Here is a 25,130-nt window from a genome sequence, read left to right as displayed (position 1 = left end):
GTTTTAGAGTCAGCAGAGTCCATGCCATGGGCAGAAGATGCTGAAGGCCAAGACTGTTAGGTGGTTTAGGCAGGAAAGTAAGGGAGAGATTGTAATGGGGGCAGATCCTGGAAGCAGAGACCCAGTCGCATCTCTGTGGTCCAGCCTCAGATGCCTTTCATTGATGTTTCTGGGGATAGTCTAATCCAAACTGGGCATCACTTGTTAGAAATGCAAATTCGTGGGCCCCATCCAAGAGCGGCTGTGGCATCAGATACTCGGTAGTTTGGGGCCAGCAATTCTGTTTTCGCAAGCTCACCAGGTGATTCTGATTCTGGAGAAATTCAGCCACTCGTCCAATTCCTTGCGGGAGTCCTTGGAATGCAGGTGGATTGAGAATCGGACTGACAACCAAATGCTTGGTGGGGGGAACCCACCAGCCACTCTGCTACTTCGGCAAAGAGGCACCGTCCTGGACACCCTGAGGATCAGCCCTCCTCCTCGGATGAAGGGTGTCTGTGAATGGACTGAACTCAGCTTGATGGCACTGGGTGGTGGTCTCATTCCTTGAGGGAAAGTGGGACGGAAAGTTTACGCATTTGCTGACTCCATCCCAGTACTTGTCTCTCTCTGCCCCTCCCTCTCGCCCACCCCCCTAGCCCCTCTCCTTTGGAATCAACCTGGCTGGTGTGGGCGGGCATGCAGTTGCTCGTGGGGTGGTCCGTGCCCATCAGTCTGGAGGGCTTTGCAGCGAGGTCCCTGCAGGAGGCAGGCAGCGGTCTCGTTAGCTGGTCATACAGAAGTGAGTGGGAACCTTGTTAACGGAGATTAAGACCGCCCATTGAGCACAGCCAAAAGCAAACCTCAAATCTCTGCCTGGCTAGCTGCCAAGAGGACACTGTGACCCACCCCGGCTCATGCATATGGTTGGACCTGGAGCCAGTCCTCTGCTAAGTAGGTGTCTCTCCGCCAGAAAGCATGTCAGCTGTGGGACTCTACCAGGCTTCTCATCACACGGAGACATGAGGGAGCCCAGCCTCTCTGGGCCCTGGGAAGCAGATGTTGCATCTGGTTTATGGGAGTCGGGGCAGATACACCACGGCATTTCATGGCCAGCAGCATGTATTACACTGATGCCTCTTCCCTTTCCCATATGAAAAGCTCATGGCCAGGCTGGATTTTATTACCGATGCCCAGGCACCTCGGGAAGAAATACCACAGCTGCAGACAATTTTGGAACATCTGCCTCCATTAGGGCTCCATTCATTTGTCCATTAGTACAAATCTGTCTACACGGGCATGATGGAGAACGAGACGTGAGGAAGACCCCCTGCCCCCTTTGTTGAAGGGGCTTGACAATGAGAGAAGACATCCGTCCAAATGCCAGCACGTCAGTGTTCTGTGTATCATGGGGAAGTACCAACCGTGTAGACTGAGCGATCAGAGGAGCTTTGTAAGATCTCACCTGCATGGAGGAGGCAGCACTGCCCCTCAGCCCGGAAGGAGGGGCAGCGTTTCAGGAGGCAGAGAGAGGGCATCTCACGAGGAAGGACAGGGGGTAGGGAGTCGTTGAGGCATTGAGGAAAGAAAGGGTCATTCCATTTGCCCACGACATGGACTACAAGAGAGTGGCCCAGAGGTGCCTTAAAAGATCTACCTTTGGAAAATGAGCCCAGAAAACCATAGGTCACAATTGTCCTTTAACACAGACGTGGGTCACACTTGATTCAAAGGCTGCTGGGTTTTGTTTTAGACTCTACAGGGGAAATAAAGGCCGAGGAGACTCAAACAATAGAGAGGTGTGAGGCTGAGGAGACTAGATATGACACCCTCCACGGTGAGGGCCCATAGAGCAGCAGTTCTCAACCTGTGGGTCGCAACACCTTTGGGAGTTGAATGGCCCTTTCACAGGGGTCACCAAAGACCATATTTCTGATGGTCTAGGAACCAAGACACTGCTCCTCTATCCTTCTCCAGGCAGGTCCATCCACATGAAGATATGCCCACCCACGGGGTCACCCAATATGAGAAACTGTAGTAAAGGGTCACGGCATGAGGCAGGTTGAGAACCTCTGCTCTAGAAGGTTGTGGTAAGGAAATGGAGATGGTTCTCTTAGTATGAGAGACTCACTGGACTGATTAGGCTATTGGGCTGGACAGCACCTAAGGCCCCAGTATCTTGCTTATTCAGGTCACGGTCTTCGGGAACCACAGAACCAAGCCTGGAACTATATATTCGATGTCCTCAAGTTCCGAAAGGCAGAAAGAAGTCCGGAAACCAGAGTGAATTTTCAATTTAAGATTGGAGCCCTCTGTCACCACTGCCCACGGAGTGGGACAAGCAATGCCCCTGGAGGATCATGCAGCTTGGATGTCCCCCGGCTCCCTCCTTCTCTCTGAAAGATACCCGTCCCTTTCTAGAGCGGACCATAGAGGTCCTCAGCGTCACATGCCCGTGGAGCCCCAGAGCATCTTCAAAATGCCAGGGAGTTTTGGCAGGGGGCTGGGTCATGGGCTTGGTTCTGACTCAGAGCATTGGGAACCACCTACAGAGTCCTTTGTGGGAGGTGTGGTTTCCTGGGAGGTTTCCCAACCAGTTTACCTGCTGTGCCAAATGGCTGCCGGCAGGCCAGATCTGAAGGAGCCGCGCCGTCACTGTGCCATGTCTGCAGGCAACCTCACCTTGTACATCTCAAGCTGTTGCACAGAGCTTGTCCCCTGGTCCGACGCGGAGAAACTTGGCACTGTGCAGTGACACGTGAACAGAAGAATTTTCCTGTTTACCTGTCAGCGACTTGATCTCAGGGTGGACTCAGTTTCTCCAACCAAAACATGAAAGGTTTAGATGAAATTTTGGCCAAAGACACCCCTCCCCTAGCAAATGCTGTAAGCCTATAGCTAGATTTTGTTGTTTACAGCCAATGAGCATTGTGGTTTCTGAAAAAAAAAAGGGAAGATTCTTAGTTTCTTTTGAGTAAAGTCTAGAACATCTCCATCCCATCTTCAGCTGGAAGAACGTTCATAAGAATCTGCCTTCTCCTGGATCCCAGTGGCTCCAGGGTCCCAGTGGGAATGGGGTCGGCCCATTTGTGCTCCCAGCACCGCCGGTTGTTGAATGTTTGTCCACTGGTCTTGCACGCATCTTTGCCTTCTCAGGTCAGCTACATTTCACTGTACACAATCAGTGTGGACATGCCCCCAAACTAAGATCTTCCGCTAGAGGAATACGATGTTTTCTTTTGGGGGGGTGAGTTCAAAGAGATTGCTGTGTTAGCTTCTGTGTTATTCCAAACACAGGTTGCCTTTCTTGTCTGCTACTGAATCTTATTTTGGGGGAAAGCATCTCTTTATTCAGGGTTTCTCTGGAGGTTGCTTTACAACTCAGGGTTCGGACAAAGCCATCATGAAGGTCCTGTTAGTCAATGTGTTAATCCGGAGTGTCAAGCCCATTCAAGGCTTACCATGATTCCCTAACATCAGCGGTTCTCAACCTGGGGGCTGATCGACCCTTTCACAGGGGTTGCCTAAGACCGCATTTCCGATGGTCTTAGGAACAGAGACACCGCTCCTCTATCCTATCTGTCTCCAGGAGAGTCCGCCCACACACAGATACACCCACATCCGGGGTCACCAGAACCTGAGAGTTGCTGCATTAGGAAGGTTGAGAACCACTGCCTAGCGATGTGGAATTAGTATCGAAATCAGAAGCATTTGGCCTGAAAACTCAATTGACATGTTTAGACCCGAGCTTCAGCAAAAGGCTCCATTTTTGTTTTGCTGTGGATAGGGAGACACCAGGAGTAGCACCTTTGATGGCTGCTCATAAGCCATATTTGTATTATTGGAGAGTAGGTTGGAGTTTACATATCGGGTCATCATTTTGGCATTCAACAACATAAACAGCTGATCAAAACTCCCAATGGCCAGCCTGACCTTCCTCTCTCTTAGGAGGGGCATGTTTCCCCCCCCCCCCCTCATCTCCCTCTAGTTACTAGGACAGTATCTTCCCCTTCACTCAAGTTAACACCTGGAAGGCTGAGCGGTTGGCCAAGCCCTTGCTCCTGGTTTCCTGCCCCGTGGTTGGTTGGGCGCTATTCCCTCGGCTGGTGACCCATCAGAGTTCTCACGTCAAGCACACTTGCTGGGCACAGGGGGGCGAGAAACTGTTTGGGGGCCTGTGTGAGAGTCTCTGACACATTCGTCTTTGGCATGAGGCACAAACTTTTGATACCAGCGGCTATACGGCTACTTGAGAAAAGGGAAGGAGAAATCAAACATCGGGGACTTGAAAGATGCCAGGAGTCTGGGAGATTGGCAGAAGCTAAGGCTCTGGAAGTGGCGCCAGGCCTCTCCTCTTCTCTGCTATTCCCCCTGCAGCAAGGCGCTCGCCGGCTTGAGGAGCCAGAGGAGTGAGTGGGGAGGAGCATTTGGACAGGGAGTGGCAGCTCATGGTGGCAGGGGTCCAGTGGAGGTCTGTGACGCATGCCTTGGCTTCTGAGATGGGGCTCTGGGCCCCTCATCAGAAGGCTGCCCATCCTCCTAACATCCCTCCACACCCCGCCCCTGGCCCCACCTGCGAGCCTGGACGTGAACTGCTGCTGTAGTCAGACCCACCTTCACTTTTCCAGGAGGGGGTCTTCCTACGGATGGAAGTTTCCTCTTGTGGCCCTGACCTCTCCAGCTGGTCTCCTTTTCCTCTCCCCATCAACTGGCCGAGTGCCCTTCCCAGCACTCCCTGTGAACGTGGGAACCCAAAGCCCCACCAGTTGTTGCCGCTGATCGGAGCCATGGCGAGCCCAGGTGTGTCAGAGTCTAGCCAGTGCTCTATAGGGTTTTCTATGAAGATGTACAGTCTCGGAAACCTTATATACACAATTGTTCCCCATGGGCACAGTTCCCCTGGCAGTGGGGCATAAGGTTTGTCGGAGTGGTTTTCTGGCAGTAGATGACCAGACTTTTCTTCTAAGGAGAAATCCCAGCCTTTCTGCTGACGTCTGTCTGTGTTCACAGTTGGCAGGAGCTAGGGCTTCCCGAGGGGGAGCATTCAGTCTTTCACCTTCAGAAAAACAACCCTCCCTGCTGGGCTCGCCACTGGGCCGTCTGACTCACAATCTTAAGCAAGTCTTTGAGGACCTCACCTTAGTAGAGGTGAGGCTGCTCCTTTGTTGTTGTGGGGGAAAAAATGTATGTTGCACTGCATTTGCCAATTTAACGTAATAAAGGTGGACCATTTAGTGACATCATCTACACCAATTGGTTGCATATCTATTACCCTTCATCAATGCAACTTTTGTTTACTTTAATCACCAGGAATGGAAACCCAGTGCTCCATAAGCAATAACGCCCCTCTCTCCTCTCTCCTGGGTCTGATAGCCACCAGTAAACTTGATCTTTATACGATAGCCTGTTCTTGCCTTTTCATATAAGTGAAGTCATATGATCTGTATTCTGTTGTGCTTGACTGATTTCACTCAGCATGATGCTCCCCAAAAGATGTGTTCGGACTATGCAAAGACACCCAACTGTGTAGAGCATAACAAATTATGGGTAATATTGCCAAGAATGGGAATTCCAGAGCACTTGCTTGTGCTCATAAAGAACTGACCTTGGACCAACAGGCAACTGATCGGGATAAAAGGGATGCTGCATGGTTTTAAATAAGGAAAGGCGGGCATCAGATCTGTAACTTCCCACCAGACGTATGTACTCTTTATGCAAATGATCTGAAAGCTGGACTGTGCGAGCAAGAGCCCGGCATCAGGATTGGATGGAGGCTCATGAATGGCCTTTGATATGCTGACAGCATGCACCCGCCTGCGGAAAGTGAAGGACACTGGAAGCACTTATGGATGAAGGTGAGAGAACACAGTCTTCACCATGGATTAAAGCTCAACATGAAGAAAGCAACCATTCTCACCCCTGGGCCAATCAGCACCATGACCAACAGAGACCGGATTTTAGTTTACTTGGATCCACAATCTATGCCTATGGGAATAGTAAGAAAGAGATTCGACGACACATTGACGTGGGAAAAGCAGCTACAAAAGGGCCTCCTTAAAGTGTTAAAAACAAAAACAAAAAACAAAGATGTTCACTTGAAGGACCAAGGTGCCCCTGACCCAAGTCCTGGTATTTTCAATGCCCTCACATACAGGCAAAAGGTGGACAGTCAATAAGGAAGACGGCGGAAGAATTGATGCATTTAAATTATGGCATTGACAAGTGATGTGGGATGTACCATGGGCTTCCACGGTGGACAGATGTGTGTTAAAAGAGGCACAGCCAGATTATTCCTTAGAAGTGCCTCTTGTATTTTGGATAGATGATGGGGCAGGGCCAGTCCCCAAAGGAGGACCTTGTGCTTGGTAAAGCTGAAGATCAGCGAAGACGAGGCAGCGTCTGAAGAAAAAGGACCCGCCCCATGGCCGCACCAAGGAGCTCAACCAGGACAAGGAGGGTAAAGTTGATGTAGGGGCAGTGCTGAATCTGTTGCACACAAGGTTGCTGTCAGAACCAACCAAACACAACGATGTCTGCAAGTTCCATCTCCCTGGTTCCAGCTACCAGGACTTCATTCCACTTTCTCTCCCACCACTTCAGTTCACTACAGGGTGGGTCTTCCCTAGCTGTGATGTCCCCCGTCTCCCTAAGGCAGTGGTTCTCAACCTGTGGGTCGCGACCCCTTTGGGGGGGTGGGTTGAGTGATCCTTCACAGGGGTCACCCGGTTCATAATAGTAGCAAAATTACAGTTATGAAGTAGCAACAAAAATAATTGTATGGTTGGGGGTCTCTACAACATGAGGAACTGTATTAAAGAGGCATTAGGGAGGTTGAGAACCACTGGTCTATGGGCTCAGACTGAGAGGGGAGTGAGTCCTAACCTCCCCTCATGGGCTGCCAGAATCTCAGGAAATGCCAATCCCCACATGACGTGCGGTCATAGAGATGGGTGCCCATCTTGACCTGCCAAAGAAAGGGACTTCTCCCAAAGCAATGCTATGCTGTTTTGCTGATTTCAAGGTACCTGACCCTTAGCTTCTTTAGGTTTTTCCTTTAGAAGATCTCAGGGATTTTCCTCTCTTAGAGTACTTATCACAGATGGTTATCAAGATTGGGTTACTTGGATATCTGACTTCTGGCCCACTACAGGGAGACCTACAGGGACGAGGACCACACCTGAATCTCTAAGGCGCCCACACCACCCCAGCGGCCCCTTGCCTCTGTGCTGGGCCAGACCTTGGAGTGGAGGTAGGAAGACAGCCTCCTCCCTTCTCCTGCTTACAAGTGACTAAACAGGGCACACCCCAGGGGCTTGCAGCATCGATGAGCTGACAAACCAAAGGGGTGGGAAGAGACTGGTATATCAGGTCTCAGGTGCAGTGCGTCTTGAGCGCTTCTGTTTGCACGTGTTCTGCTTCAATCAAACATGCAGGCCACAGGGGTGCTGTCCATTACGGTCGCCAGTGGTCACAAGTGGCTACTCACATTTTCAGTAGTTAAGGTTTAATCCAGGAAAAACAATGCTTCCCCCTCTCACTCTTCCTGAATGCAAGTGTTCAGAAGGCACAAGTGGCTAGTGGGGACCATGCTGGACAGCAAACGATGCCCATCGGTTCTGTCATTGCAGGGAGGGCCAGTGCACTGCTCCAGAGACTCGACGTAGCCTTTCTAAAGCCTGGTCCACAAATCTTTGAGTCTGGGTTGTCTGAGGGCAATGGCAGAATTTGTTAAAATATGAATCTCAGATCCCCTCCTTAAACCAATTTATGAATGGCCTTAGAGACTATTCTAATCCATGCTGACCCTAAAGCAGGGACATACTGCCCCCAAGAAGTTTCCAAGGTGATCAAGCTGTTCTCAGGAAGGAAGATGAGGCCATCTGCTCCCACAGAAACTTGGGTCTCGGAAACCCTAAGGAGCACTTCTACCCTTTCCTGTTGGTTCACCGTGACTTGCAATTGCCTCGATGGCAGTGGATTAATCCTGATGGAAACACATCTTTGTCCCACTGTCAGGCCATTGGGGTTCAAGCACCGTCCTTTCAGGTAGCAGCTTCAAGCTTAGGGTTAGCCAGTTTGCCCCAGGGCTCCTCGATCCGAATCTTTTCGGATGAGCTCTGGGAATCTGTATTTTAACAAGCAAGGTCAAGTCACTGCTATGCAAATGTATATTTGAGAATCACACCTTCAAGGGCACTCAGAAGTTGAATCTCCAAAACCAAAACTCACTGCCATCAAGTTCATGCCAACTCATAGCAACCCTGTAGAGGAGGGCAGAATGGCCCTGTGTGTTTCTAAGGCTGTAACTCTACGGGAGGAGAAAGCCCCGTGTTTCTCCCAAGGAGTGGCTGGCAGTTCCAAACTGCTGGTCTTATGGTTAGTAGCCCAATGCATAACCACTACGACACCAGGGCTCGGCTACAGGAATTATGAGCATCCAAGCTGCCATGTCGCATTTTCCCACTCTGGCTTTCCAAGAACGAGTCTAGCTGGAGCTTCCAGAGTGGCAGCTAAGGGTGCCATCTCAGTAACGTCCTGGCCATTCTTCCACGAGGCAGAAAATGATGAAAAGAGGCGGACGGTGTAAGTATTATCTCCCTCTCTCCTTTTACAGAAGCAGGAGGATCGAAATAACCTCATTGCTCCCCTTGAGCATGTTTGAATCACAAGTACCTTCGCTCTAAGATAAATTTATTTCCTGCTGCCTGCATTCCCACAAAGAGTAGCCAGTGATAAATACCAGACTTCATAGCTTATTTGTCAAAGCAGCACACCTGTGAGGATTCCTGTGGAAGATAAATTTTGGTTTGGGAGAAGGCGGGGGTCTGGAAGAGGGGGTACCTGGCCAAGAATAAATCTCAACATGTTGCACCCGACTGTGAATGAGCGTTTGCCTCACAAGGCTCGCCCTTCTGACAAGGTATGATAAATTACCCTCTTTGTTGACACCTTCATTGGGTTATTTATGGCTCATTAATTGAACCGAAAAGGGGACTTGTAGACCCAGCAGGGGCACCGTACAATGCTCTTCCAGTGAACCCAGCTCAAAGAGAAGAACAAAAGAGGGGCGTGGAGGATGGGAACCCACAAGTGAGTCTGCTGCTTGGGACTTGAGAGACTCTTCAGCAAAGAATGAAAGATTCGCTTCAAGAAAGTAATAAACAACCCACGGCTTGAGGAGTGCAGGTAAACCTCTCTGGGGACGAGGAGCTGTGCACCTCTGATCCCACCAGGTGCTGCAGCCTGGCGCATCCTGCAAAGTCTGGGCCCATACTCTGTGCATTATGGCCAAGGAGGCGTCAGACTGGTCTGGAAATGCAGGCTTGGCCCAGTGGAAGCCAACAAGAGAGTCAGAAAGAGACTCCTATCAATGTGCCCTGGGACATTAAGGAAGCCCCTCCATCTCGCTGAACTTCAGATTCCTCCCTGGTGAAAGGAGGGAGTTGGATTGGATGATAACAGAGCTTTTGTTCCCTTGTGAAGAAAGGACAAGTCTACCTTGAAAGAAGTAGAGATAGAGCCTGCTCCTTAGAAGTCAAGCTGGCCTTTGTCTCAGATACTTAGGACATGTTAACGGTAGAGACTAGATCCTAGAAAGGGCATCGTGCTTCACAGAGGCTCAGCAAAACAGAAGAAGACCCCCAAGGCCATGTGTTGACACTTGACAACACTGGGCTCAATCACACTAGCTATTGTGAGGCTGGCCCAGGAGCAGGCAGGATCCTCTTCGGTTGCACAGACGGTCGCTATGAGTTAGAACCAGCCCATGTGGGGTGGAAAGGGGGAACCGATTACTAGGATCTACATCTAACCACGCCCCCTGGGGGACAGACAACAGAAAAGTGGGTGAAGGGAGACGTTGGACAGTGTAAGACATGACAAAATAATAATAATGTATATATTATCAAGGGATCATTGGGTGGGGGGAGGACAATGAGGCACTGATCCCAAGGGCTCAAGTAGAAAGCAAAAGTTTTGAGAATGATGATGGCAACCAATCTACAAATGTGCTTGACACAGTGGATAGATGTATGGATTGTGACAAGAGTTGTATGAGCCCCCAGTAAAATCAAACCCAAACCAAAAAGCCCACTGCCATTGAGCTGGATCTGACTCGTATGGATGTAATCCAGTGTTTCTGAGGCTATAAGTATTTATGAGAGCAGATACCTGATCTTTTTCCTAGGGAATGACTTTGAACTGCTCCGACCATGGGATCAGCAATCCGACCTTCACCCAGCCTCAAGACCAGGGCTCCTTCTCACCCATGACAACAGCTCAGAGGAAGTCAAGAGGAGCGTGCCCCTCACCACCCATTGTCTTAAATCTCCTCCTCCGCCCGGGGTTACTCGAGCAGTATGGTACTTCCTCAGTTCTTGCTATGTCTTAGGTTCCAGGAGGAGAGGCAAGCGTGCTGGGTGTGCAGGGTTGTATTGTTGGTTTCTCTAAGCTCCCAGGCTAGAATATCGTCTGTGTATTTAGGAGCGGGTCAGTCAGTATGTCATTTATAGGACAGGCTTTTGGAACAAGCTCGCCTTTAGTTGGCAGTAAAGGAGTACGCTGGATTGCGGCTATTATGTACGAAAGGTTGTTTCTTCATGGCAGAGTGGTGGTCTATGAATAAAGACTCTAAGTACCCGTTCTTGACATCCAGAGGATTCTTTCCTCGCTCAAGAACTTGTGAATAAAAGGATTGGCAGTATGACTGGATTCACCCATCCATCCACTCCTCCATGTAGGCACACTCGTATTCCACAAAGTGCTGTTTATTGTTTACTTCGATCCTTGCTTCCAGATCTGGGTTCACAAGGGTGACTGAGATGAAATGTAAGAATTCATGGAAACTGCACCCTTAAAAGAAATACACTTCACAACTATTAAATGTTATGGTAGGGTTGTCTCCATGGGTCTGTGGAGCACACAGGAGGGGCATTAGGATGCAGTAGGGATTAAGGACTGCTTCAAGGATCCTGATGTTAGGTTTTGAGGAAGGAGTAGCAGTTACCAAGCAAACAAATTGTATGAGATCATTCGAGGTAGGGTAAAGAATGTGTGTAAAAGCAAAAATAAACACGCCAACTGGTTGAGAAGTTGCAAACAGTTGAGCATCGTTGGAGGATAAAGCAGAATTGAGCTGGTGAAGTGTGAGTGCTGAGCCTCGAAAAGGTGCCAGGTTCTGGGAGGTGAAGTACATCAGACTACAGAGCCTCGACTGTGTCCTTCAGTCCGTACGGAACCGGGGAAGGGCTATATTCTGATGAGAGGTACAGTCAGCTCAGCATTTCTGCAGATCCTCTGGGGCCAGGGTGGGGCCAGACTGGGCATGCAGAATGGGAGAGGTAAACCTGTTAGGTGACAATTGCAGTAGTCCGAGTGAGAGAAAATACGGACTCGAAATAAAAACATGCGCTAAGGACATTGAAGTGGGCACAGGACTCGGAGCTTGAAGACCTCAGTTGGAACCCAGGCTCTGACAAGGTCTAAGTCAAGTTATTTACTTGGGAGGGCTGTGGGGAGTAGATCCTCTGTAAAATGAGAACTTGTGACTGCATGGTTACAGGCACCCCTCCTGCTTCTCACGTGCTACAAAACAGTGCATTCTCTCTCTTCCCCTGGTGTTGAAATAAATGTTGTTTAATAATAACGGCAGGAATGTTCCCCACTTCCTTACAGCTAAGGCTGCCGAAGGGCTAGACGTTAGCCGCTAGAGCAGATGACTTTTACGGGTGATAGTAGGGAAGTTCTTTCCCTCTGTTCCAAAACAGAGGATGGGGCTCCCTCGGGAGCCGCACTTTGCGGAACGTCCGCTGTGCTTCAGAAACCAGGCGCCTGACAAACACAGGGATAACGCATGCCCTAGTACTTCCTCTCTAGTCACGTAGAGGGGCATGATATGCATGCACACGTGCTTAGAAATTCCTTTAAGTTCTTTAGAGAGATTTCCACTCTCCCTTCCAAAGAAGACATTGTGATTTTGCCAAAAATCCTCAAATGAAAACAATTATTGTAAATGATATTAAAAGAAATAGCGGGTTCCTGGAGAAGGGTTCAAACTGTAAAGAAAAACATAAAGAAAATAAAACTCACCCCAAACCTCCAGATACAAGTAATAAATGAACGTTCTTGTGAGGATTCCTTCCGGTCCGTCTCTTTGGTTATCTCATCTGTCAGTAATCCCTGTGGACATCTTTTGCCATATAGTTTGCATCATTGTTTCTATGGGTAGTATTTCATTCATAAGAAAACCACAAGGCATTCAGCAAACATAACAGTACTAATGGGCATTTAGGTTGTTATCAATGTCTCTCTTATAAACAAGGATGAAGGAACATCCATATATTTACACATTTGTGTATTTGTCCAATTCTCTTTTAGAAATGGAACTGCAGGGGCAAAGTATGTGTGTTTTATGAATTGATAAACATGCTTTCTGGAAAGGCTATACCAATTTTCATAAATTCAGTGTTTTACTTCCCCGAGAAACCAGTGTATCAAAGGCTGAGTTTGTGGGCATGGTGAACGTGGAGAACCCGGTGACTTGGTGTCTCTGGAGCATTGCTGAGCCCATAGGCCTGATGGAAATCTGAGACTGTGCCCAGGGCACCCGAGAAGCTCTTGAAAGCCAGGGTGCCAACTGATGATAGGTCCGGCCGAGGACTCTCCAGGACGGCTCACCCTGGATCACAGGATATTTGGCTTTTGACTAGCAGTGTGTACGACATGCATAGCCTATAAGAGATGCAGGTGTCTAGAGCCTCCTGGAATGACAGCTGTGTCCCTACCTGTAAGACTGCTCTCTCTGAATGCCGTGCAGTGTGCTCCGGGCCCATCAGTATCATTTCTCCTGCTCCATTTCCATTCATGGAAAACCATGCCGGTCAGATATTGGGTCAGTATATTTTGTCTCAGACATTGGATAAGCTCCATGTGATGTTAGTAGAATTTCCCAACTATCGTGTGCTTCCATTCTTGGCAAACACAGGGGTAACACGGGTGATGGCTAAGGTCACATGTCAACATGGTTGGGCCATACATTTCCTATTGCTTAGGAGTTAGGCCTTGATGTACTTTGGCAGCTATGTAATCAAGCGGTTTTCTTCCATCATGTGATATGATGTAATCAGTTTCATGATGTGATCAGGCATGATGTGATCAGGGGAATTTCCTTGAGGATATGGTCTGTTCAGTATATGAAGATGCCTCAAAATGATCAAAGAAAAAGTCTGTTATCTTTTAATTACCTTGTCCTTGTCCTGGGCTGCTTTAAATTCCCCTCATATTTGGACATTGTGACAAAGCTCACTGACTCTTTTGTTTTCTTTGTATCCTACATCCAAGACTTGATCCAGCATCGTTCCATACTGTCTGCCCATCTTGGCATTAGTTACCCTCCTTGCCTGTGAACCAACAGCCTGATGTTGTATTTGCCGATCTCAGATTTAGCCCCTGTATTTTTGTGAGTCATGAGAAGCCTCCAGCCTAATGTCTGACCCATGAACTAGGGATTTGCCAGCCTCTACAATTGTCTGAGCCATTTTCTTTCTTTCTTTTTAAAAATTATTTTATTAGGGGTTCATACAACTCTCATCACAATCCATACATACATCAATCATGTGAATCACATTTGTACATGCATTGCCCTTATCATTCTCAAAACACTTGCTCTCCAGTTAAGCCCCTGGTGTCAGCTCCTCATATTTTCCCCTCCCTCCCCATTCTTACCTCCCTCATGAACCCTTGATAATTTATAAATTATTATTTTGTCATATCTTGCACTGTCCAACATCTCCCTTCACCCACTTTTCTGTTGTCCGACCCCCAAGGAGGAGGTTATATGTAAATCCTTTAATTTGGTTCCCCGTTCCCACCTTACCCTTCCTCCACCCTACAGGTATCGTCACTCTCACCACTGGTCCTGAAGGGACCATCAGTCCTGGATTCCCTGTGTTTCCAGTTCCTATCTGTACCAGTGTACATCCTCTGATCTAGCCAGATTTGTAAGGTAGAATTGGGATCATGATAGTGGGGGAGGGGGCGGGGGGAGGAAGCATTTAGGAACTAGAGGAAAGTTGTGTGTTTCATTGTTGTTACGCTGCACCCTGACTGGCTTTTCTGGTATGGGGCATTTTCTTGGGATAAATCTCTCTATATATAAGATGTGCTCCAAAACCATTGCATCTAGCGTCTCAGTTCACACATGCACATGTTTATTCCAAATAAAATCTTTCCACACATGTCTCTGTGAGGAGTGGGTGGTGGTAGACGAGTTCTCTCATTAATACTCTTGTCTTGGTCTCATTAACATGCCTTAAAAAGAAGGTTAATCAAAGCAGTGACTACTTAGGGCTCGTTTGGACCTGTTGAATTTCATCCCAAGGGGTTAGTTAGTTCAGAATGTTATGGCAGATTTTCTGGAAAGCACAGGGCAATGATGGGGCCTTACTAGGAAGAGGTTTAAGGAAATGGAAAAAGCATTGATGAGCAGAAGGCCAGGAAAGTTTCGCGAGTAGCATTCTCCCCATCCAGACAATGTACTTGATCTTTCTTGGAGGATCGCGAGGGTTGTCCAGGGACATTCTCATTGGGAATCCTGACTCCATTGACCTTACACCCCTGATCTTGCCCCTTCCAGGTTCTTTTTGTTCCCCACACATGAGGACATTTAAAAAGAACACGGATGGAGTCCCATAAGGAAATCAAAGCACCCGTTCTTATGTAGCAGAGCGGAGGATTCTTTGGGGCAAGAAGAGTATAGATAGATCTAGATGGAGAGTATGCTGGAAAATGATGGCTTCACATTTCGGTATTTTTGTTGAAGAGTGATTTCTATGATTTTAGAGACATACTTTTGGACTTACCCTCAGATGCACACACTCATCTATAAGCTTTACTGGGTGAGCTTCTCTGGAGAACCTAGCCTAAAACATCACCCATGTGTTCATCCACCCATTCATCCAACTAACGGGCCCGAGAAGCTATTTTTGTCCCCGGAACCCTGCTAGGCACTAAGGAGAACACAAAGTGAGTTAGAGATGACAAGTTAGGGGCATAGTGAACAAGAAAGAATTCTGCTACTCAGCCAGCCCAACCTCCTCGTGGCCTTGTGAGGAAACTGATGCCGAGAGGGGAAAAAAATGCTTCGTCGGAGATCACCGGCTGACCACCCCACCCCCACCTCCAAGTCAAGTGTGGAGCATTTTTTCTGAAATTGTGGAGCCGCTGGGTCAAAACTTCTCCTCGGACTCTCCGGCAGAGATGGCCTTGACTCATTTGTGAGGACAGCCGGTCATGCCAAGGTCAGGGCCTTCCTGACCGGGCTGGGTAGAAAGCCTGCTGCCCGTGCTGGGGGGCTGGGGAGGCACAGGACAAACAGAGCCTTGCTTTGTGTTGGCTAACAATGTCTGCACCTGCTGCAGCCCAACTCCTTTCGGTGTGAGAGTGAGAGCATTTAAAATGTTCCTGTGGGAGGGGATGCTGTTTAGAAAGGGTGGATAGTCTAAAGGTGACAAAGTCTGTGATGGGAAATGATTCAAGGTTGAAAAAACGTACAACTTTCAGAAAATACTGTGTGATAGAGTGTTGTACAATTGTGGCTACAGATGGCATCTGCCTGTAGGGTGCGATACAGTGCCATTTCACTGTTGTTAGAATTGCCTTTGAATTCTTTGAAATGATAACATAGCTTATCCATAACCATGCCTCCCATCTTGATAACCATTAGCATTGACAAAGTATTTTCAACGAGGTACCTGATGACATCTTTAGACTGCCCTGTATATTAGGTTTGTATTCCTCCTTGTTAGTGAGGAATGGAAACGTGGAAAGGTTGAGTGTCTTGCCCAAGGTCTTGAGCTTGCAAGAGACAAGAGTTGGGATTTGAAGCCAGATTTTCCCGACCTCCAGTTGTTTCTCTCCCAGACCTGCCTTGGAAGGCACCGGGGTTTTTCCACTCGGGAGTCTTCTAAATGGCCCCCTGAGAGGGTCAGCAGGGAAAGAAGCCTATCTGTTTAGAAATGCATTTGGAAGTAGGCAAGGAAAGAACCTAGGCCTTGACCATGAGTTCTTCCACATCCCATCAATTCCTTCGATCTTTGAAGATTTCTGTGGTCAGAATTTTCTCTTAAAACGCCCCTCCTAGCTTCAGTAAGTTAAGCATCCAACCATATAAAAGAATTCCACCAAGCTATTAAACATAATAGATCTAAAAACAATTCAAATGAAAAAAAATTCATTGCCATTGAGTCGATTCAGATTTATAGTGATGCTACAGGACAAGGTAGAACCGCCCGGTGTGCTTCTGAGACTGGAACTCTTTATGGGAGTGGAAAGCTTCATCCTTCTCCCAAGGAGTGGCTGGTGGTTCCCAAGAGCTGACCTTGAGGTTAACAGCCCAATGCTTAACCCACTACACCACCAAGGCTCCGAAACATGATGGACAGAAGTATAATGAGGAACATTTTCAGAAATGTGAGGGGGCTCCAAAGAGCTTTTTTGGGGAAAATTCCAGTATCTTTTTATTTCCATTTTTCCATGAACTTGTTGGAGTTTCCCCGTTTATTGCTGTGTGGTGCTGTTGAGAGAGCAATGCAGAGCAACCTTGTCTACAACGGGACAAAAGGCTGCCTGCGCTGGGCCATCCTGGTGGTTGTTACTCTGTGAGCCAACTGTTGCAGGTACACGGTCAATGGATGTGCTGAGGGTCTTCCTCTTTTTTGCTGACCCTCTCTTTTATCATCCCCAAAGGACTGGAACCCAACTCCCGCTATCCCCCCTTTGAAGAATATTTTAGCTGTACTTCTCCCAAGACAGATTTGCTCATTCTTCAATGTTCATGCTTTATTTGATATTCTTTGCCCACCCCACACTTCTTCTTTAGTCTTACTTACTCATTGTCCAGGCTCTGGTGGTGTCGTGGTCATGCACTGGGCTGCTAACTGCAAGGTCAAGAGTTGAAATCCACCAGCAGCTCCATGGGAGAAAGATGAGGCTTGGGATTCCCATAAAGAGTTACAGTCTCAGAAACCCACAGGGGTGGTTCTACCTGGTCCTCTAGCTTTGCTTTGAGTTGATTGCAATGAAATGAGTGAACATCCACTGTCCTGCTGTCACATGCACGAGGTGATTGAAATATCATGGCTTGGGTCAGGGTGCATCTTTGCTTTTAAACACTTTTAAGGAGATTTTTTTAGGGGGGGGGGTCCCAGATTTTTCCAGTGCAAGATATGTTTGATTTCTTGATGGCTGCTTCCATGGCTGCTGGCTGTCGATCCAAGTAAAATGAAACTCTCAACACCTTCAATATTTTCTCCAATTATCATGATGTTGCTCACTGGTCCAATTGGGGGGATTTTTAATTTTCTTAAGGTTGGAATGTAATCCATATGGAACGTTATAGTCTTTGATCTTCGTCAGTCTGTCTTTCAGATCTTCTCTGCTTTTAATAAGCAAAGTTCTATAATCTGCATAGGTGGGCTGTTAATGAGTCTGCTTCTAACCAGGATGCCTTGTTTGTTCTCCTTATGGGGTTGCTTCTGGATTCGCTCAGCATAGCGATCAAATAGGTACAGGGAAAAGATATAAACCTAATGCTTTTAGGGGTTCTAGTCAAACGTTCTTAGTCTATGTTTCCGTCCCACAAGAGTCCAATGCATGTCCTGGAGCTCCCACTTTTTCAAAGGTTATTAGTGACTTGCTATTATCCACAAAGCTGGATGCTTGTGCGTAGTCTAGTCACAATCTGCCTGGCATCAACAAGGATATCTCTTGTGCCACACCCCTTCTGAATGTGGCTCGGATCTCTGGTAGTCCCAGCCGTATACTACTTGCATGCGATATTGTCCACATTCTGTTGGATCACTTTTCTTTGGAATCGACAAAAATATGAATCTCTTCCAGTCAGTTGGCCAGGTTCAAGTCTTCCTTTTTTTTTTTTTAAATAAACACTAATGAGTGCTTCTCGGGTGTCATCCATTTGTTGAAAGACCGCAACTGGAATTCTGCATATTCCTGGAGCCTTGACTTTCACTGGTGCCTTAAGTACCATTGTTTCCTTCAATGCCATCCTTTCTTGATCATATTTACCACCTTAAGTGGTTAAGTATTCACTATTATTTTTGGTACAGTGTCTCCGTGTATTTCTTGCATGTTCTTCGGATGCTTCCTGCATCATTCAATATTTCGCCAATATCACCTCTCGGTATTTTAACTCTAGGATTGAATTTTGTCTTGAGCTCTTTCAGCTTGAGGAATGCCGAGTCTGTGTCTCCCTTTTTGTTTTTTAACTTCAGGCCCTTGCACAGTTCGCTCTACTACGTGCTTTACTTTGCCTCCGCGAGCTCGCCTTTGAAATCTACTCTTCAGCTCTTTTGCGTAATCATTTCTTCCATTCATGGTGCCTGTTCTACATTCTAGAGTAAGTTTCCAAGTCACTTCTGATATCCGTTTCAATCATTTCTTTCGTCTTGTCTTTTTAGTGCCTTTTGCTTTCTCCGAGCATGATGCCCTTGCAGTCATTCCACCGCTTGCCTCGCCTTGGGACACTAGTCTTCAATGTGTCAAATTTATTCTGAGACAGACCCTCAGCTTAGGCGGGATATGCTCACGCTGGTATTTTGGCATTTGTGGACGTGTTGGAATGTCCTCCAGCTTCAACTTGAACTCGTCCGCAGTCAGGCCCGTAGTGGTGTTCTTCTTTGATGATACTGAGCTGCTCCGTTGTCTCTTCCCCTGGAGATAGTTCTTTTGCTTCCTGTGTATTCTTTCTGTTGAGTTCCACATGGGTAGTGGCTCTTACATTGTTAGGGAAAAGGTCTGTGTGACAAATTAGTCCTCTGTATGGCAGAATTTTACCACGTGAACTCTGGTGTTAGTTTTATCACCAACGCCATACTTTCTAACTACTGATCCTTCATTGTTTCCAACTTTTAAAATTCCATTCACTTGTAACCATTAATGTGCCTACATTGCATGTTTTATCCATTTCAGACCATGTAGAAGCTGGTTTTAAAAATCTTCAAGACCTTCAAGAGTGGGTGGGTAATATTTGAATACTAATCACATTCACTGGGCTTCTTTGTAGCCATGTGGATATTAGCCTCTCCCTGGCAGCATTATCTGTTACAACACACCTTGAAATGTTGTTTTCTAAAGAATGTGGCGCTCTTCCTGTTCAATTTATCTCGACTACAGGAAGGAGATTATATGTCTGTCTGATTCAAAGCGATCAGTCCATTTCTACGCACGGACGCCTAGGATATTGATCTATATGAATTCCATTTCATAGTTGGACTTCCAATTGTTCCAGATTCATGCACCATGCATTCCACGTTCTAATAATGAATGGATGTTTGCGGCTTCTTATTTTGTGCCATTGGCTCCTCGGCAGAGTTCAATTCTGGAAGGAAGCTTTACCCATTCTGCTTTGAGAGGGCAGCTCTTCCCCAGTCACCCTCTGAGTATCTTCCAACCCGAGAAGTGCATCTTCTAGCACTGTGTCAGACACCATTCCATGCTCTTCATGAGGTTTTCACTGGAGAGATACCGTATATACTTGAATATAAGCCGACCCGAGTATAAGCCGAGGTACCTAATTATTACCTGGGAAACCAGAAAAACTGATTGGCTCGAGTTTAAGCCTAGGGTGGAAAATGCAGAAGCTATTGGTGAATTTCAATAATCAAAACAAATGAAAATAAAATTACTAAAAATTGAGACATCAGTGGGGTAATGTATTGAAATATTTATTTTAAATAAAAAACATAAATAAAAGGACAAAAAGGCATTTAACATTCGTAAACCAGCACAGTAAGTGGAAAATAGGTTCAACAAAAACAATAAGTTATCAATAATGATACCTTAAGAGTGCTATTCCCTGAGCTCAATCAGCAACCAAGCTAAAACGTAGAGTTAAAATCCTTCAAAACTGGATTCCTCATCATCATCTGTATCCCAATGCAGAGCTTCAGCTGGGGTGAGGTCATCATAGATGCTGTCCTCACTGAGATCGCCGTCATCACCATCACTGCTGTCATTTTCATACAAAGCGCAGTCTTCACTGCCATCCATAGCATTACTAATACTACATTTCTGGAAGGCACGTCGCACCATGTCTTCTGGAATGTCTTCCCATGTATCTCGAACCCACTTTGCTATTAACTCTATGTCAGGCTTCATGAGATTTCCTCCTTTTGTTAGTCGGGCTTGACCAGATGACATCCATTCATGCCACTCACCCATGTATAAGCTGAACCCCAGTTTTTCAGCACGAGTACATGCAGTATGTATTTCCAGAAGTAGGTCACTAGGATTGCATTTCTAATCTTAATCTGGAAATTCTGCTGAAACCTTTCTTCCATGGCGGGGCCCTGCCAGTATTGTAATACCAGCAGCCTGGCTTCCAGCATGACAGCAACATAAAAGCCACCATAGTAGAATGAACTGACTGGCATGTGATGGATTTGCTCATAGGCTTGCGCCCCAATACATAAGGTACTATCAAAGTGCCTTTAATATATGCTAACCTTTGCTCTAAACTTCATTTTTTTAAATTAAACCTACCACACGATTTAGCACCTGGCTGTTAACTAATTGCCAGTTCAACCTGAGCCAGTGGCTTCCTGGGAGAAATGCCTGGTGATTTTCTCCCATAAAAAGTACAGCCTGGGAAACCCGTCTGACTCTGTCACGTGGGGTCACTCTGAGTCAGACCTGACTCCGTGGCACTTCCCGCAAGAAAGAACAGCAAACTTTATGTCTTTGCACTATGGTCATGTATTAGTGGTGCAATAAGAATGTTTAAGACAGTAGCCAGGCCAACCATGTATTTACTTTTCAATGAGTGAAAGAGGAGCTCCCTTCAATCCTCCAAGCTTCCTCTTTGGTCACACCTTAAGCCTCATTGAATCTCTCTGCTAATGTCTTTCAGAAATGAGCTGTCAACAAGCTAGAGGCCGAGTTTTTTTTCTGGAAGGGCATAGGGCCTCAGAAGGGAGGTTAGGATGGATGGCTGGAACGGTGACAACAAATGTGAAAGGTGAGCTTCATCCACTTGGTGACTCTTTCAGACCAGCCCCACGTGCACGCACCTCAGGCAGTGGACTGCCATGTGTTCACAGGTATCAGTCATGGTCAGTCATCCTAGCTAGAACTGTCCATGCAGCAGAGCCAGCCAGGAACACAGGGGAAGAAAGAGGCTTCTTCTGACCTCTGTACTGCAGCCATAGCTACCTCATGGCCATGCATTTTTGTAAGCGAGATTGGAAGGTTCCTTCTGGCCCTTACCATTGGGGTGGGTGCTACCTGGTTGCGGTGGGGACACAGGGAACCCAGAAGGTATAGGGCAGTTGAGGAAACAAAGTTCCACAGCTGCAGATGGTTCTGAAAGCCATCAACCCGTTGGGTAGCAAGCCTTTGTTGTCACTGCTTTGGGTAGGTGCCGTAGAGTCTGCTGTGACCCACGTGACCCTCTGTCAAATGAAACAAAATACCACCCACTCCTGTACCATCCTCCCATTGAGAGCCCGTGGGTCACTCCATCTCACCGAGGGCCCTCCTATCGTGCGCTGCCCCTCTGCTTTACAATGTGGGATGTCCCCCTCCAGAGCTCGGTCCCTCCTGGCAACATGTCCAAAGTATGTCAGCTGGAGGCTTGTCACCCTTGCCTTGAAGGAGCACTCTGGCCGCACTTCTAGGGAAGCCTTTGGAAGTAAATGAACAGATGGGTCAGCTGAGCAGAGCAGGAGGTCACTGAATTCTAACACTGTCCACTTTCACATGGTGAACCTTGATGATGACACTGGAGAGCCTTCATCTGAATCCAGTGAAGTTAGGTAACTGGCTGGATCACCCCAAGAACCAGAGCAGTACAGGACTAGGCTTCAAGCCTCACCCAGTTACTCGTTTGTTTTAGGGACTTCTTTGTATTGCATAAGCAACCTTGGTCGCTCAGTCATTAACCCAAAGGTCAATGGTCCAGCTCACCAGCTGCCCCGTGAGAGAAACAGACCGCAGGCTCCTGTGAAAAACAGAAACCCTCGGGAACCGCGTGGGGCAGTGCTGTTCTGTGCCATGGATTTGGTTTGAGGGGGACGTGACTGTGGCCAGCGGCTTGGTAGGATGTGGTTTTATGTACTCGGCACTGGCTTGGGATGAGTTAGGGGATACGCCTAGGGGGTCAATGAGAGCCCCTTCCTCAGGGACTCCGACTGGAAGAAAGAGGAAGATTAACCCACACTGTCACAGATTGTTATGGGATAAAGCACCATCATGATGCGCTGAAACTCCAAACGTCTAACTGCCTGCTCTCCATGAGATAAGCTGTCCTAGAAGCCATCGGCACAGGTAAGCCGCAGCTCGGGCCTGCGGTCCTGCCTTAGTGCCCACTGCAGAGGCTGCCCTCCAGTGTGCTGAGAAGAGCAGAGGGAAGGCCCCCAAGGGCAAAGTGGACCCCAAGGGCTGCTTTCTCGCCACCTTCCTTTGTGCTGCGTGTTTATGGAAGGAGCTTAAGGGACTTGTTGCATATAAACAAATATTTGAGACCGGACACGGCACGTGTCTGCGTCCTAGGAGATGCCCAACACAGCACCGCTTCTGTCCCTTCCGTGGAAGCAGTAGTGCCTCTCCCATTTGTGTTCAGTCTTATGCGAAAGAGCCTTCCCGTTGCATTGACTCTAGGTTTCCAGCGACAGCGGCCTCCCTGCAGTAGACCGGAACTTGGGATGTGGTTAGGAGCCTTCATGAAGTAGCCAGGTGTATTGAAACCTTCCCCATCCTTTGTGATGTGTTCAAACAGATGAAATGAATTACAAATACAAAAAATCTACAATCAATATACCCTATCTGGATCTTGGTTGGGTAAACCAGTTGTAAGGAGATATTAATGAGACACTCAGGGAAGCTTGGTTATTATTATTATTATTGTCATTATCACTAGTAGTAGTAATAAAAGTATTTAATGGTAATGACATGTTTTAAACTGAGGTTTTTTTTAAGAGATGCAATTGGAGTCTAAGACCAAAAACAAACTCGTAGAGACTTCGTAGCACAAAGGAGGAAAGTGGAAGCCAGGAGGCTCTCAGGCTTCACCTTCACCGCATCCCTTTTCCATGGGGCGGCCAGTGGGTTCCAGCCACTGACCCTTCAGTTACCAGCTGAGAGCTTTCACCACTGTTCCACCTAGCTCCACGGATGAAAGCATTTCCAGAAGACGTCGTTGTTGTTGCGCGTTCTTGTTTCCATCGAATGGTTGGAGCTATAGATTGACCATAGCAGCAAGATTGACCCTGGGGCAATAATTACCGAAGCTGGGCGATGACAAAGAAGGACCCTCGTGGCTCAGGGAGTCATGTCTCGGGCAGCTAGCAGGAAGGGCAGCAGTTTGAAACCACAAGCAGCTAGTTCCACAAGAGAAAGATGAGGCTGTCTTTCCCTTGAAGACTGACCGTCTGAAACCCACAGGGACATTTCCACTCTGTCCTGCCGGGTCCCTGTGAGTGGCAGTGAGTTTGGTTTGGGTTTGGCTTTGGGGCAGTACATAGGGGGATTTGCCACGCTCTTCTCCTTCGTTGTGTACGTGTTTGATAATTTCCATAATAAGCCTTGAATAAAGAAAAGAATGAGCACCACACGTGTGACAGGTTCTGCGCTGAGTGTTCTACACGCACTGCCTTAGTAGATTTCACAACGACCCCTGTTAGCTGGTCATGCCGTGCCCCCTACTCAGATGACAGCTGTGTGTGGTTCCATGATGAGACAAAGTCTAAAGCTTACAAAGTGAGTCACAGAGCTAGGAAGTGAGTTCTAATCCTGCTCTTTAACTTTGCATGGGTGCCCAAAGAGCCACGCACAAATTTTATTTGGTCAGCTCATTGCCTGAGCACTCCATGTAAGTCCAAGGACGAGACTAGAACCAGCTGCCCAGAGCTCTCTTGTCACCTTGCCAGCCACTAGCTCTCTGGGAAAGTAACCAGCTTTTGACTTCTGGCAGTAAAGATGAGTGCAGTATATATTTTGAACTTGATAACAATATAATCATGTTTTATTATGTCTGTGAATTTTTATCCATGGTCTTGCCCCTGCCTAACAGTGCCTTCATTTACATTGCAATAATATTGTTCAGAGTAGAAATCTACCAGAATTTCTACCTTCCTTCTATTATTAATAGATGTGAATATATTTTCCCTTTGGTGTTCTTAGGAATAATGTGTCTGTGACATTATTTTGTAGGTCACTGAGGGACTAAGAGCACAATTATGGAGCCATGGGTAGGTGTGTGTAAGCCAAGAAACTAGTTTTCTATTTTCTACTATAATGTCCATTTCCTCTAAACACAGGTGAATAAACTGACACCTTTATATGTTTAATTACTTAAGGCTGAGGAATAATGTAATGTTCTAGAAGACACCAAGGAAGAACCAAGATAGGGATTCGTCCTTTGATAATGTGCCATAGGGTTGTTGAACCTGAAGACTAAATCCCATCCTGCAGAATATCATGAGTCTTCCTTGAAATAAGATTAATGTGAGAAAATTTCCCTCTGCACTGGCCTGCATCTGTGATTTAACATAACACCATGTAATCTCCCCCAAACAAAGTCAAACCCCATGCCATGGAGTGAACTTCAAGTGCTCTTGACACTAGGTAGGGCGTCTGAGGCTTGGAGTCGATATGGGAGCAGACAGCCTCATCTTTCTCTCACAGAGCTGCTGGTGGCTTTGAACCACTGACCGTGCAGTTAGCAGTTCAACCCTTAGTGGGCAGTGCCACCAGGAGCATGCCATCATAGGAGGCATAAAGGGCTACTGTCTCCGTCCCCTGAAATTGCCTGGCTGTCCCATTCCACTCCGTGTGTGGACTAGGCAGGTTACAGTCCTTCTCGAAGTCCTGCCATCAAGTCACTTCCAGCTCATAACAACCCTACAGGACAGGGCCGAACTGGCCCTTTGGACTTGCCAGGCTTCGCATCTTTACAGGAGTGGACAGCCTCATCTTTCTCTGGCAGAGTAAATGGTGGGTTCAAACTGCCGAGCTTGTGCCGAGCTGCTCAGGGCCTAACCCTCTCCAAACCCAACGCAAACTCACTGCCATGGGGTCCATTCCAACCCAGAGTGACCCAACAGGACAGGGTAGAAATGCCTCTGTGGATTTCTGAGACT

Source organism: Tenrec ecaudatus, chromosome 14, assembly GCF_050624435.1.
Source record: "Tenrec ecaudatus isolate mTenEca1 chromosome 14, mTenEca1.hap1, whole genome shotgun sequence".
Classification (NCBI taxonomy): domain Eukaryota; kingdom Metazoa; phylum Chordata; class Mammalia; order Afrosoricida; family Tenrecidae; genus Tenrec; species Tenrec ecaudatus.
This window is presented reverse-complemented; position numbering follows the sequence as displayed.